The 13,160-nt window shown below is 34.3% G+C and overlaps 1 protein-coding gene across 7 annotated transcripts in view; it reads left to right on the top strand.

Moving 5' to 3' along the window:
- Nucleotides 1-13,160, top strand: part of LOC105225696 (furin-like protease 2) — a 725,052-nt gene that overhangs the window by 427,656 nt on the left and 284,236 nt on the right. The window lies entirely within an intron of this gene.

Raw genomic sequence — 13,160 nt, 5'->3', positions numbered from 1 at the left:
CTTCGAAGAGATTGTGGCTTAAATTTTTGTCCTAGTTTTAACTGGTTTTTCATAGAAATGAGGTTAAGAGGTCAACATTTTGAGCAAACACTTTTCGACGTAGAGCATTGGAAAGAGGAAATGTCACCAATATTCTCTCCACCAGAGAGCATTGGAGAGCGTTAAGGGAAATGTAATCGAATTTCTCTTCGACCGACAGCATTGGAGTGCCAGTAGACTTCCCATCAAACCATTGCAGCAGCGGATAATGACCACATTGAACCCTTAGAATACAATTTTATCGTTTTAGATATTAGATATTAGAAAAATATGAAAATTTTCTCATGTGCAAAAGGATGCTTTCATGACTAAATAATTTGATTCAAAACCATATGATAATCGATATAAAATCCGCGAACTCACCCGCTGATTTAGCGACGACTTGGATGACAAAAAATGAATAGAGGATCGCGAAAAAAGTTCAAGCTACGAGCTGGCTGTTGATGCGTATATGCCCACGGATCGTAATGGAAAGAGAAGTGGGCGCCGTCCGCCAGTCCCTTTTGTTGATTGTGCTTGGTGTCCTCGTGTGTAGTGAGAAAGATACGGTGTAGATGATGATGCAATGTGCATGATGCCAATGTGTTGACTATGGTGTGTGGCGTGTAGGGTGAAGAGGTGGTGTGTATAATGTGTGTGGTGTAGTTCTGTTATATTAAGAGGGGGGTTAGAAGCTCAATTAACCAATGACCCTTAACCATGTGCCAGCTTAGAAGCCATTTACATCTGTCGAGTCTAATTTGCTTTAATAGCGTTGTCATAAGGTGACCAATTGACCGACGGTAGGCTTTCCTGTGGAGATCGTCTCGAATAACTATCGATATTTATCTGGTCGTTATATCATTATTATATATATTTCTCTTGTCAGAACTTAATGTTTTCGAATGGAAAATCTCTAAATTTCTCCTCGCTTTATACACTGTAAGCTTTGTAATATAATTTATGGTAGGACAAAGTATGATGTCATCTTGAACAAGATTACTATTTCTTGTTTACCTTTCTCATCCACATAATTATATTTTATCAATTTAATGTGAATATAATTTTCAATAATTTCAAGATCTACTACACCCAAACTCTTTCCTTTCAATGTAGCTAAAATAATGGTCTGAAAACCAACAACTACAATTGCGCATCTGCTTATTTAACATACCAGCTCTGCATATTAAAAATTTAATTACTTTCTGCAAATTATTTAAATAATAAATGGGAACAGTGACCGTTAGAAATGACCCGCGGCCAATGAACTGCACTCAGACATACGTGTTGCGTTTGCGTCGAGAAATCCAGCGCGCGCCAACACGTTTCGACAATAGAAAAGAAATGCAAAAAAAAAGAAGAGAACTGAAGGACGCAAGCAAATGCAGGAAACGGAAAGGATTACCGCGAGCCAGAGTGTAATGTCGTATGAGCGACGAGTAGCTGGTAATGGCATAGCTGCCTCGCGGCCACCTGCGCACACAGCAGCAGCGCGCGTCGCAGCCACAAAAGTCAGCGTTGGTGTCACTAACAGCTGCGGGCGTGGCAGGCGCCACATTATGCGGCGGTTGGTGTTGGCAACGCCAAGCTGGAGAGGGTGTCGCTGTAGCCAACGGTGTTTAGAGCGCCTGGCGTGGGGGGCAGTGCCTGAAGCTGCTCTGCTGCTGACTGTTGGCGCGCGTTGTTGATTAGCAAATTTCGCTACAAACCATTCTTGTTGGATACATACATATATCAACAATATAGTTGCATGTATTTTTGTATATGTATGTGTGTATATGTGTGTATAGAATCCACACATTCACGCCGTGCAACACATAAATACCCGTAAGTGCTAAAAAACTGCAGCCAAAGTGAAAACTTAGACGCTCGGCACAATGGCAGCGCCACAATTCCACAGTTGCAGTTATTAAAAGTGCAGAAAATCGCAAAAACAAAAGCAAACAATGCACAAACAATTGCTAAACAAGGTGACGCTGCGCGCGCGGGGTATGAGTGTGTGTGCAGGGGGAAGAGTTTGCCTCTGGAAATTGCTGCCGGGAAATAACAATGGCATATTGTTGGCGTAAATGAAGGAACTAGCTTTCATAACAACAACAACAACAGCAACTACAATTGAAAGCTTTGAAAAAAATATTTGTGAAACAAAACATTAGCACCGAGCAAGCCATGCGCCCGGTAAAAGGCAACAAAGGCAAAATATTAGCTAACAGCCGAGCGAAATGCAACAGTGGCACCAAAAAACAATAACAACAGCTTAGTGCCGAGTGTAAAAAGTCTGGAGCACACAATGTAAAAACTTGGCTAACGGTAAGGTAATAGACAGTTGCAACAATGCACACGCATGCAGAAAAGCATTTGAACAAACACAAATACTTGTACTACAGCATACATACATAACTACATATATGTGTATGAGTAAAGTCTAACTATAATAGTTGTAAAACAACACAAGAAAAAGTTGTGTATATAAATAATATTCGCCAGCAAATTAGAAATGCAGGCTTCGCTGCACAGGAAACCGACGCCGTTTGCTGTTCTTCATGGAAGCCCTGCCAATGACGGCAACTTTTGAGGTGCTGCGAAAGCAATGCGCAGGAGTATGGAAAAAACTTGGCTGGAATGGAACAGATGTGGGAAGAACCCTCTTATTTAAGAGTCTAAGTAGACTGTTAATTCAACGTTTGCAGCATTTAAAGTTTGATTTCGAAATTTTTGAAGTTTTTTCTTCTTGAATGTCTTCAGACCTTTGATAAAAACACGAAATGTTTGTAATGAGTTGCTTAAGGAGTCATATCTAATTGCAGTTCAGAAAAAACGCATTTTTATGTACATTTTCTTTGGAGAGACAATTTATTGAGTGAATATATAAAAAAAATGCATTAACAGAACTTCATGTAGTTTAATAAAAGGAGATTCACTTTTAAAAATTTGAGATTACCTTTTTACCATAGACGATATCTCCAGCAAGACCTCCGAATGTTTGGGATTAATAAAGACTTTTCTGCTTAAAATAAGCTCAAATTCCAAAAATCGTATTATTATAGGAAAATAGAGGAAATGTTTGAAGATTAGAAAATTTGGAAGTTTGATGCCTTTTTTTCCTTAACTGAACCTCTCTTCAAGCTGAAAGGTTGTAATGATTTCCACATTAAGACTGTCTCGACGATAATTATGTTTCAGACAATCGAATTTTCAGACAAAACTCTAGCTGCTTTGCTCCCTGATTCACCTTTCTGATTCAAACAGCCAGAATATAGGAAATATTGCCTACAAGGGTAGTTTATATATTTAAAAAATGACATGTATTCTATATATGTAGGTAATTCAAAATTTTTCAAAAAAAGTAATGCAGATCCCTTCTATTAGTCGATTGGTAGCCTTCTGACTAGCTTCAGCATATATGCTACCTAGTACTGCCATAAGTTCTGTTACATGTTCAAGCCGTTACCAAAATTAGTTTTTAATACACTTAAGACATTTATTCTGGCAAAAAAATTGTTGAAAAAAATAACAAAATGGCGGCCCAAAAATAGTCTTTTAAGTAAAAAAAAGTAGTATATCAGAGTCGCTAAAAAATTTATTTTTTTTTTATCGAAAATCATGTGCGTTCGATCATTGTCTGACAAATATATCTAAAAAGTTTATGTGAAACTATTTTTCGGTTAAACTGTTTCGGAAAAAATTGTTGTTTATTGCATAGAGTTTGGTCTTTGTTGGTCTCAGAGAGAAAAATTTACTTTACAGTTGCCTACTCAGTCCAAAGTAGCTATGTCTATCCACTTTTTACCTAAAAGTATGCAATAGAAAAATAATTATTAAGAAACATAGCGTACCTTCAGGCAGTGCTTGAATTTTAGCCGAGTTACACACCATTTGTGCTGTTAATAAAATTACTGCGGTACAAAACGGTAATAGTTTCTTAGGTACTACAACCTTTAAGGCTAAAAAAGCAACTACAATATATAAATCAATTTGTTTTTTTCGAAGGCAGTGGCAAAATAATTTGATTTTGGCTAAAATTTCTTTAAAAATAAAAGTGAAAATATTAATTTTAGTTTTGAAAATATGGAAATACATTCTAAATATATACATATTTGATGAAAAGTGATTGGGTAGTCGAAAAAGTCTTTTCGTATTTTGTCAATAAATGTCGTTGCAGTCGTATAACTTCAGCGCTGTCTATCACATTTTGTCATATCATATAGTGCTGGAAAGGTGAATCGACCGAAGTAGTATAATGAAAAAAAGTTTTTGAAGTTTGCTAAGCAATACGAAAATACTTTTTCGACTACTCAATACACAATATCTTTTTCCAAATTTTACTGATAAATCTTCCTAAGCTGAAGTGAAAGTTGAAATCTACAAATTTTAAATTTTTAATTAACATACAATTAAGGCTTATTTGGGCAGTAATTATGGAAAATACAACAAAAATTTTGGTCTCTAAATGCAGCTATTAAATTAATATTAATTAATGTAAAGTACTTCTAATGTATTTTTTCCCCTTAGGCTGTTTTACTATAGCAATAAAACTAAATATCTTTTGTATAACTTTTCTTGTTAAATATATATTCTAATAAACATTTAGCAACTAATTCTTTTTTTTAGTAATCCACTAAGGGTATTAAATATTATTAAGATACGCTGAGTCAAATATTTTGCCATAAATAAAAATTCGCTTAATTGAAACTAATATTTTCAGGCTTTTGATTTTCAATTGTAAAAAACAGGCTTTTAAATGCCCTGCTAATTAATGCCCTTAAATGGCAACAATTTCCAAACAAATACTAAGCTTTTTTCCAAAGAAGACAGCACAGAAGTTGAAAATCCAATTAATCTCTTAACGGCATAGTTGCTCTGGCAACATTTTTCCTTCTGCTTTGTATTTGTTGTAATGCCTACAGGAATTAAATTTGTATTCATATTTACTGCTATTTTATGCCTGATATTTTATTAATAAGCTGATTTCTGTGTAGTTACATTTGTGTAGATGCCAAGGTAGTGTTTGCCTTTGTTAACGAAAGTTGCGTATACGCCACGTGGCACATCTTTTTAATGTGGATATTAAGAACAAATTGCCGAAAATGATAAAGTAGCTGTAAGTTAGGCAAGAGCGCTAGTATTTATTAATAAACGCATGTGTTTTACAAGTTCATAAAATATATTTTCGAGTTCCTTTTGAAGTCATTAAATTGTCGCAAACTGTGTTGAGTGTATTGTTTGGCTTTAAAGTTTCTTCAGCTCTGTACACACATAAAACTTGAGTAATTACATTTAGTTTAAAGTCAATTGTAATATGTTTATGCCAGCTCAAATATTTTAGCTTACATTCATATTTATGCATATATGTATAACCCACAGCGCTGCAATTCGACAGCCTTTCAATTCTTAACTTTTGACTTTTAATTGGCTTAAAGTTTGCGGCTTTACACAAATCCAGATCAAAATATTCTGTGGCAACCGTTATTTTTCTTGTACATTTATTACTTTTTATGTAGTCTTAAGCTTACGTACATCTACGTGTGCATTCATCATGTCTTCGGGGAGTTTCACTAATTGGTGTCTTCCCAGTGTGAGCTTCCAATGGAAATTCCATGTGCTGTGCAGAGGATAAATGATTTTGCTTATGATTGCGATTTACTTACTGTTGCTTGTTGCAATTTTGTTGAGCAAAGTATGCCTAACTCCAATTGGTGTAACTCTATACCAGTTGGTAACTAGTTACAAAGTAATAACTTAAAATTTCATAAGGTTTAATGCAATTATGTCGAGCAAAGTGTGCCTAACGCAAAAAAATGAAGTAATTTTGTACTAGTTGATAACTAGTTACAAAGTAATCACTTAAATTTCTGAAATATTTAATGCAATTTTGTCGAATAAAGTATGCCTAACTCCAATTGGTGTACTTTTGTACTGGGTGGTCAACTAGTTACTAAGTAATCACTTCAAATTTTATAAAGTTTGATGCAATTTCGTCTAGAAAAATATGCCTAACTCCAATTGGTGTACTTTTGTACTGGTTGATAACTAGTTACAAAGTAATCACTTTCTTCTAAAAGGTCTTACTACTGCTTAACATGAAAGTATTTGCACATATTTTAGCTTTTACCACAAAAATTAATTCTCTTTGTGTTGTAGTTGTTGTAAAGCCACAGAAAGCCGAATTCTAACCTCATTTTAATAATTTTGCTCAGCTTAGGGCATATAAAAGAAGTTTAATTGCCTAGCAAAATTAAGGAATTTGAAAGATTTCTAAAGAATTAACTTTTCCTTCTCTTTACAGGTGAGCGCTCACACACATAGACATCCAGTAATCACACATACATATATACAAAAGTTTGTCTATAATAAACTCAGCGCTTGAGTTTGAGGTAAGAAATTGTTAGAAAAGTTTAAGATTTTGTACTTGAACAGCAATCAAGTTTGAATGAAATATGAAAATAAATTATTGAAATTTAAAATACCGTTACTTTAAAATGAATCTAATGTTTTTTCTTACTAAATTTGTCACTTCTGTCACTTAACGTGATATACAAAATTCGTATATCTTAGTTCCAATAATACTCTTCGTAATCCGTCAACTCTTCGTTTCACGTTAGTCTAATTTTTTCGCAAATACGCGCACAGCTTTCCGCTCAGCTTCGTTTTTCTCATATTTGTGTTTATTTTGTGCGCTTGCAATTTGTCACTATTCGTCAGAAACAGTTACATGTCACTTTCTGTGGCAGCGTGAAAAGCCTGCGCTCGTGTGTTTTTGTGTTTTTTGGGTCACACATGTTGCCGAAATTTTTTGGTTTGCAACGAAATGTGTGCAGCGGCGCATTGTGTTGGATTACTTTCTAAATTTTTTTGACTGCAGCATAGTTGCGTTGCGAAGTGTCAAAATTTTTGACTGACGTGAAAATTTCGATGACATTGTGGCCTAGTTCTTTTTTTTTCTAAAAAGGTGGTTTTCCTTCGAAAAAAATATTTATTTTTCATGCTGTAGATATTCATTCTGACAGGTTTTGGAGATACTGATTCTAAGTAATCTGGTTTGAAATGATGTTTAAGAAGTTTTGGCGATTGTCTCAGATTTATTTCTATATATGAAATATATTTTCTAAATTTTGTTTTTAAAACTTTGTTATGGTAACCCTCCGAGACAGCACGTTAAAGTCAAAAATCAAAATTAAAGGATTAAGTCGGTTGCGCATTTTCATACAATAATTTATTTGGACTTATAAACTTTAAGTTACATTACTTCTCTTCAGTTATGAGAAGAGCTGCTATTCTGTCCTGCCTGTGTCTCTTTGGATTAGTCAGTCTCAATATAAAAATTGATAGGAGTTTTCCTCAAAACTATGTTACTCAAATTAGACGACGTTAGCACTGGAAGGCTATTCTATATTTCTATTTGAAATGTTAAGTGTAGTTTCGCAGTACTATGAAGTAACGAATTTTCAATAAGAGCCCTATAAAAGTTTTTTCAAATAAAATAAAAGCTCTGCGGGATATCAGTGAAACTCTTTACGCCTGTGGAAGTACATTCGATGTATGGAACTCAACTTCCTTCACTTGGCCACCACGGGCATGCTTGCAGAAGTCGAATCTTACTAAAATTTTATATTTCTAATCACATTTCATTTGCGGAATCGTTGCGAAAAAAAGCCTCAAAAATGCTCGAGACTTTGTTGAAGACAAGTCTCGTTCTGGACTGCCTTCGACCTATGAAAATATATTATCTTATATTAAAAGTGAAGGATATGGTGCTTGCAAATCGTCAGGCAGGTGTTAGAGAGATGGCAAGAGAGCTCGACATGTCTCGCTAAAACGTTTGAATGACTTTGGTGAATATTTTGGGTCACCCAGGGTCACCACGCTAAATGAGAAGCTTGAACGTGAGCAAAATTTCAAATCGATATCTCAAAAACTAAAAGCTCAGTTTTGAGAATTTATACTTCTACAGACGGATATGGCATAACTGAATCAACTCTATATAAATATCGAAAATGCTCTTTTCGAGAAAAGCTCAAAATAATATTTTTACCGCCTTAAAGTTGTTTAAACTACGCTAACATTATTTTTCATTTCTCAAAAGTGCGAAATTCTCATCAAGTTTTCCTTTCATGCAAATTTCTGCACCCGCTAAATACACAAACACACACACACACTTTCGCATATACTTTGCCTAAGGAGTCTAGTAAAGCATAAAACATAAAATATAAAACTCGACAGTCAAGTGCTCGCAAATAGTAACTCAATTAGTAGCTATTTAGTTACTTGCGCTGTTTACTTACCGGCACTGGTGGCACTTTTTCGCTGCCTTCTCACGCCACTTGCCATTTCTTTAACTGCGATTGCAAAAACAAAATTCACCTAAGTACATATTGATACAGGCAAACTTCGCTCAACCAAATACTTATGGGTGTGTGTGTATGTGTGTGCGTGTGTACGGTAAATTTGCATTGCCTGACTATTTATGCCGTGCGGCTGCTCAAGCGACTGACAAGCGCTACAAAATGTAAAGAAGCGGAAGTAAAATAGGATTCTTGTGAACACACACATACACACAAGCACACATACACAGCATTATACACGCTTTTGGTTTCGCGGAGTGTGGCGTGCGGCGCCGTGGCAGTGCTGAAATGCTGTTGGCGTAAAACTTGAACACAAGTTTTTGCACGCCACTGTATGCGTACATTAAAATTTTACACTTGACAGCACAACTGCCAGTTTCAGTAGCAAGAACTTGTAAAAACTAGGTCTATGAGAAATGTGAAATCCGGCACAAATAACAAAAAAGCAAGTGAAATTAGTAAGTAAAAGGCGCCCTGCGGCATTTTTCCTTGCAACACGAAGTAAAAGACGCAAACTATGGAAATTTCTTGACTACTTCGCTTTTGTGTGAAAAAGTTTTGCAAAACTACCAGGTAGGTAACCAGGCAAACTAACTGCTTGGCTGCCGCAGCGACAGGCAATCCTGGAATTTGTGCGTTTAATTTGTAGACACAAAGGCGCGTTTTAAAGCCGGCTGAGCGTTGAAGTTGCGTGTTGTAAATTTTCGAATGTATATTTTTGAGGTTAAGAAAGGAGATTTTTTTTAAAGAAAAGAGTTGGGATTATTGAAAAAATCTCTAGGAAATTTATAAAACTTAAAGTAAAGAGGTAAGAAATGTAGAATAGTAATACAAGAAGAATGTCTAGAACATATTATTAGAGAGCTTATCGAAATAGTAAATATTTATTATTTTTTTCTGAATAAATAAATATTGAAAAAAATTATTAGAAAGAAAATATAATAAAAATATTTATGAACGTATACTTCCAGTGAAATCAATAAAACAATCCAAACAATTTATAGATAATTGTTTTTTTTTCTTTTAAATTTATTATAAATAATTTGCAACAACTACTGTTGAACAGCGTGTTTACAAAAAGCCCAGGGCTCAAAAAATCCCCTTTAGCTTATAAGCAAACCAACTCAAGCTTCATTGAATATTTTAACGTACAATTTAATGAGGGTACATGTATAATATAGTGTATATACTCATGTTTATGTATTATCCACAAATAAAAAAATAATAATAAAAATAACACGAATATTTTCTGCTTATCAATTATATACATTTTTCCTGCTTTGACTGCTTACTAATGATAAATGATTTGTAGAAGCACCAATAAATTACTAACTGTCAGACAAAATATTTCTGCATATTTTATTTTTTAATATCTACTAATATATGCACATATGTATGGTATAAGCGCAATTAAATACCATAAATGCGGAAGATGCTAATTGCAATCAGTTGCACGAAAATTAAATATAAAATGAAAAACAGCAAAAAGTGGGGAAAAGACGATTCATTGCCTTTGAATTATCAGCATTTGCGTGTAAATACGCCGTAAATTGCCTACAATTGCATAATATGGTTTAAAAGTTTTCCGGCAACGAGTACGATAATAATTAAATTAAGTAACATAAGATGGCATAACATAATATATGACTTAACTTAACTTAACTCAGCTTAACTTTAATTAACTTAACTTAGTTTAACTTAACTTAACTCAACTTTACTTAACTTAACTTAACTTAACTTAACTTAACTTAACTTAACTTAACTTAACTTAACTTAACTTAACTTAACCTTAACTTAACTTAGCTTAACTTAACTTAACTTAACTTAACTTAACTCAACTTTACTTAACTTAACTTAACACAACTTAACTTAACTTAATATGACTTAAGTTAACATAACATAATTTGATTTGACTTGACTTGGTTAACTTAACTGAACTTAACAGAATATATGTAATTTAAGTTAACACAACTTAACTTTAATTGGCGTAACTTAACTGAACTTAGTTTTACCTAACTTAACTATTTAACTTAACATAGCGTAAGAATACACAATCGGTTAGTTAAATTCTCCTCTACTGCAGTAATTCGATCTTTCTTTCGGCATATACATAATCTGCGCAGAATTCTGAAATAATCCTCACTTTTTAATAATATTGTCCACGATTTATGGTCTAGCTCTTGGGCTATATCTTACGCAATATTAGTTCCCCTTTCAATGGTCGTCAGTAGATGATTTCTAATGTTCAAAAATTTTAAGAACTTAATCTAAAACTTACCGAATAAAACGAGACTAGATCGCCGAAAAACAGCCCTTGGCTGGATAAAATCCGAGTCAATTCCGGTAACGTAGAACCATCTGTCGTAGGGATGGGTTGCGCAGCTTTGTTCTTTTGTTCTAGATAATGTAGTAGATTAAACTCCTTTTCATTCAGAATATATCAAATATATGTACGTCTAGCAAACAACTAGTTCCGACATGGTTCTAACCACCTCTTTGCATGCCGAGTTAACCTCCTACACATCTGACTCCTCTTCGACCCCGGCGAAACGGCATGTTTCCGGGGCCTGCCGTTCGATGATCTTGATGAAAAATCATCTGACTCTTACCACCCTAAATGGGACTAGACAACAATTACAACATCAAAAATCTTAATTTGGGAATCATGTCACCTCGTCTATTTGATTCGACTGAGCTTGTGCTAGTTACACTCCATTCAATATCTCCAAAAGAAAGCTCTCCAGAACGACTGCTTGCAGATGTTTATAAAAGAACTACGGTTTCCTTAAGCTCGACAAGTCTGCTCATAAAATTTCAAAACTATTATCCATCAGTTGTTCCCTTACAGGTGTTAAAACTAAACTAGACAACAGCAAATAAAGTAAAATACCCGCACCAAAATAGCATTTGGCTACAAAATAAAGCACTGGCAATAAAAAAGTTTTATGACTTCATCAAGTAGCGAGCGAGAAAATTACAAATCTATTCTCTCACTTTATAGTTTTTTTATACAAAGCACTTACCTACACGAAGGTCTACGTATGTACTATACATACAATTTTTATTTGTTTTCTGCTTCAGTTGAGTTGCTCAATTTTATAGTCTTTTAACCACACCTCTTTACGCAAATCATTTATTGATCAAGACTCACGTCAAATAAAATGCCAAGCGTCGCTTATAAAATGACATTGATGCGAGAATTGTTGGAAGCAACAGTTACCTTGTAAAATTTTAAAAGAGCCAACAGGTCTTAGCAATCATTTCAGTTTTTGTTTTTGTATATACTGACACACAAACCTTTATAGTTGTAGAGATGTTACTTGAGCGCTCTTCATAAAATGAAGGTCGCATCTAACGAAACATTATCTTCTTCAGTTTGATATAGTATGCATGAATGTTTATGTGTGGATGTTTGTATAAAGGTTTTTTACTTTATGGGCGTTATCATCTCGGTAATGGTCCACACCTTTTCGCATCAATTTAGGTTTGACGTGTTTTAGCTTTTTATTGCAGCGTGAGCACGTGGTTGAATTGACAGCTTGTGTGGTTTTTATTTAATGCATTTGTGAGTATACATATATATGTACAAAAGTTTGTAAAAAATTCCTAAGCGAAGGGAGACTAGTTTGGCTGGTATTGGGATGTTAGATTTTGTATATATGGAAGTTACTATTGATATGAATGAAAGATGTTTCATAAATATTAATGTTAATAAGTCTACGAAGTGTGCTATGGGATCACTTGGGCAGTTAGAAAACATGTTCTTTGTTTCAAGAAACACATTTTATATCACGTACATATCTACGAAGTGCTTTGGTCCTATCCCAAATCTATCAAGGCGGTTAATATTAATATTCAGCTAATCATCTTTACCAATCCTATGACATTATTGATATTTTAGCCTCAATTTAGAACAAGCTTGTTCTCCAAGTAATGTCGTCCGAGATGTATTGAACAAAACTAGTGAAGGCTAGACAGTCAGAGGTTAAATGTCCAGATGTTTCCAGCTTATCTTTATTTCAATTTTGAAAATGCTGCTTCCATCAAAAATTTCCACCATAAAGGTTTACAAAACATGATTTTATGAAACATCTCTCACAGAGCTGCTCTTTGGAAGAAAGTCCTGAAAATAAGTTTATAGTAAATTTATGGAAATTCAAAGTTTTTTGACAAAAAAAAACCAAATTTTACTGTTGGAGATGGTAGTTGAATCAATGTATTATATATAATGACCCTAGTACACAGACTTATCCCTTGAAAATGTCACCATGTTTTTGAAACCCTTAAAAAATTAGCCGTAGTCTTCTTTAATTTTTATAATACCTTCAAACAATCGAATGAGATGAAGCGATTTCTGAATAGGCTTGAAAAATTCTATAACAAATTTGCAAGCTCTTCGGCATTCAGCACTTCATACAGTAATATTTCGCTTAAACCTAACATTCAACACTTAATTAAACAATTATTATCTGGAGTTGAATAAGTACTGAACGCCAAAAAGTCAAATACGCGGTTGCGGCTCAGTTGTTTGATAGAAAGCTATAATTTTTTTTAATTCAGCAAACATTCAGCGCTAATTCAGCAAACATTCTCTGGAGCTGAATAAGTGCTGAATGACAAAAAGTCAGATACGGGGCTCTAGCTTAATTGTTTGAGAGACTGTCGAAAGCTATACGCTTTTTTTTAATTCAGCAATCATTCTCTGTAGCTGAATAAGTGATGAATGCCAAAAAGTCATATACGTCGCTGCAGCTCAGTTGTTTGGCAGACTGGGGAAAGCTATAATTTTTTTTTAATTCA

This window comes from Bactrocera dorsalis, chromosome 4 (assembly GCF_023373825.1).
Source record: "Bactrocera dorsalis isolate Fly_Bdor chromosome 4, ASM2337382v1, whole genome shotgun sequence".
Taxonomy (NCBI): domain Eukaryota; kingdom Metazoa; phylum Arthropoda; class Insecta; order Diptera; family Tephritidae; genus Bactrocera; species Bactrocera dorsalis.
Note: the sequence above shows the minus strand (reverse complement) of the source record. Positions and strands in the feature narration are given on the sequence as shown.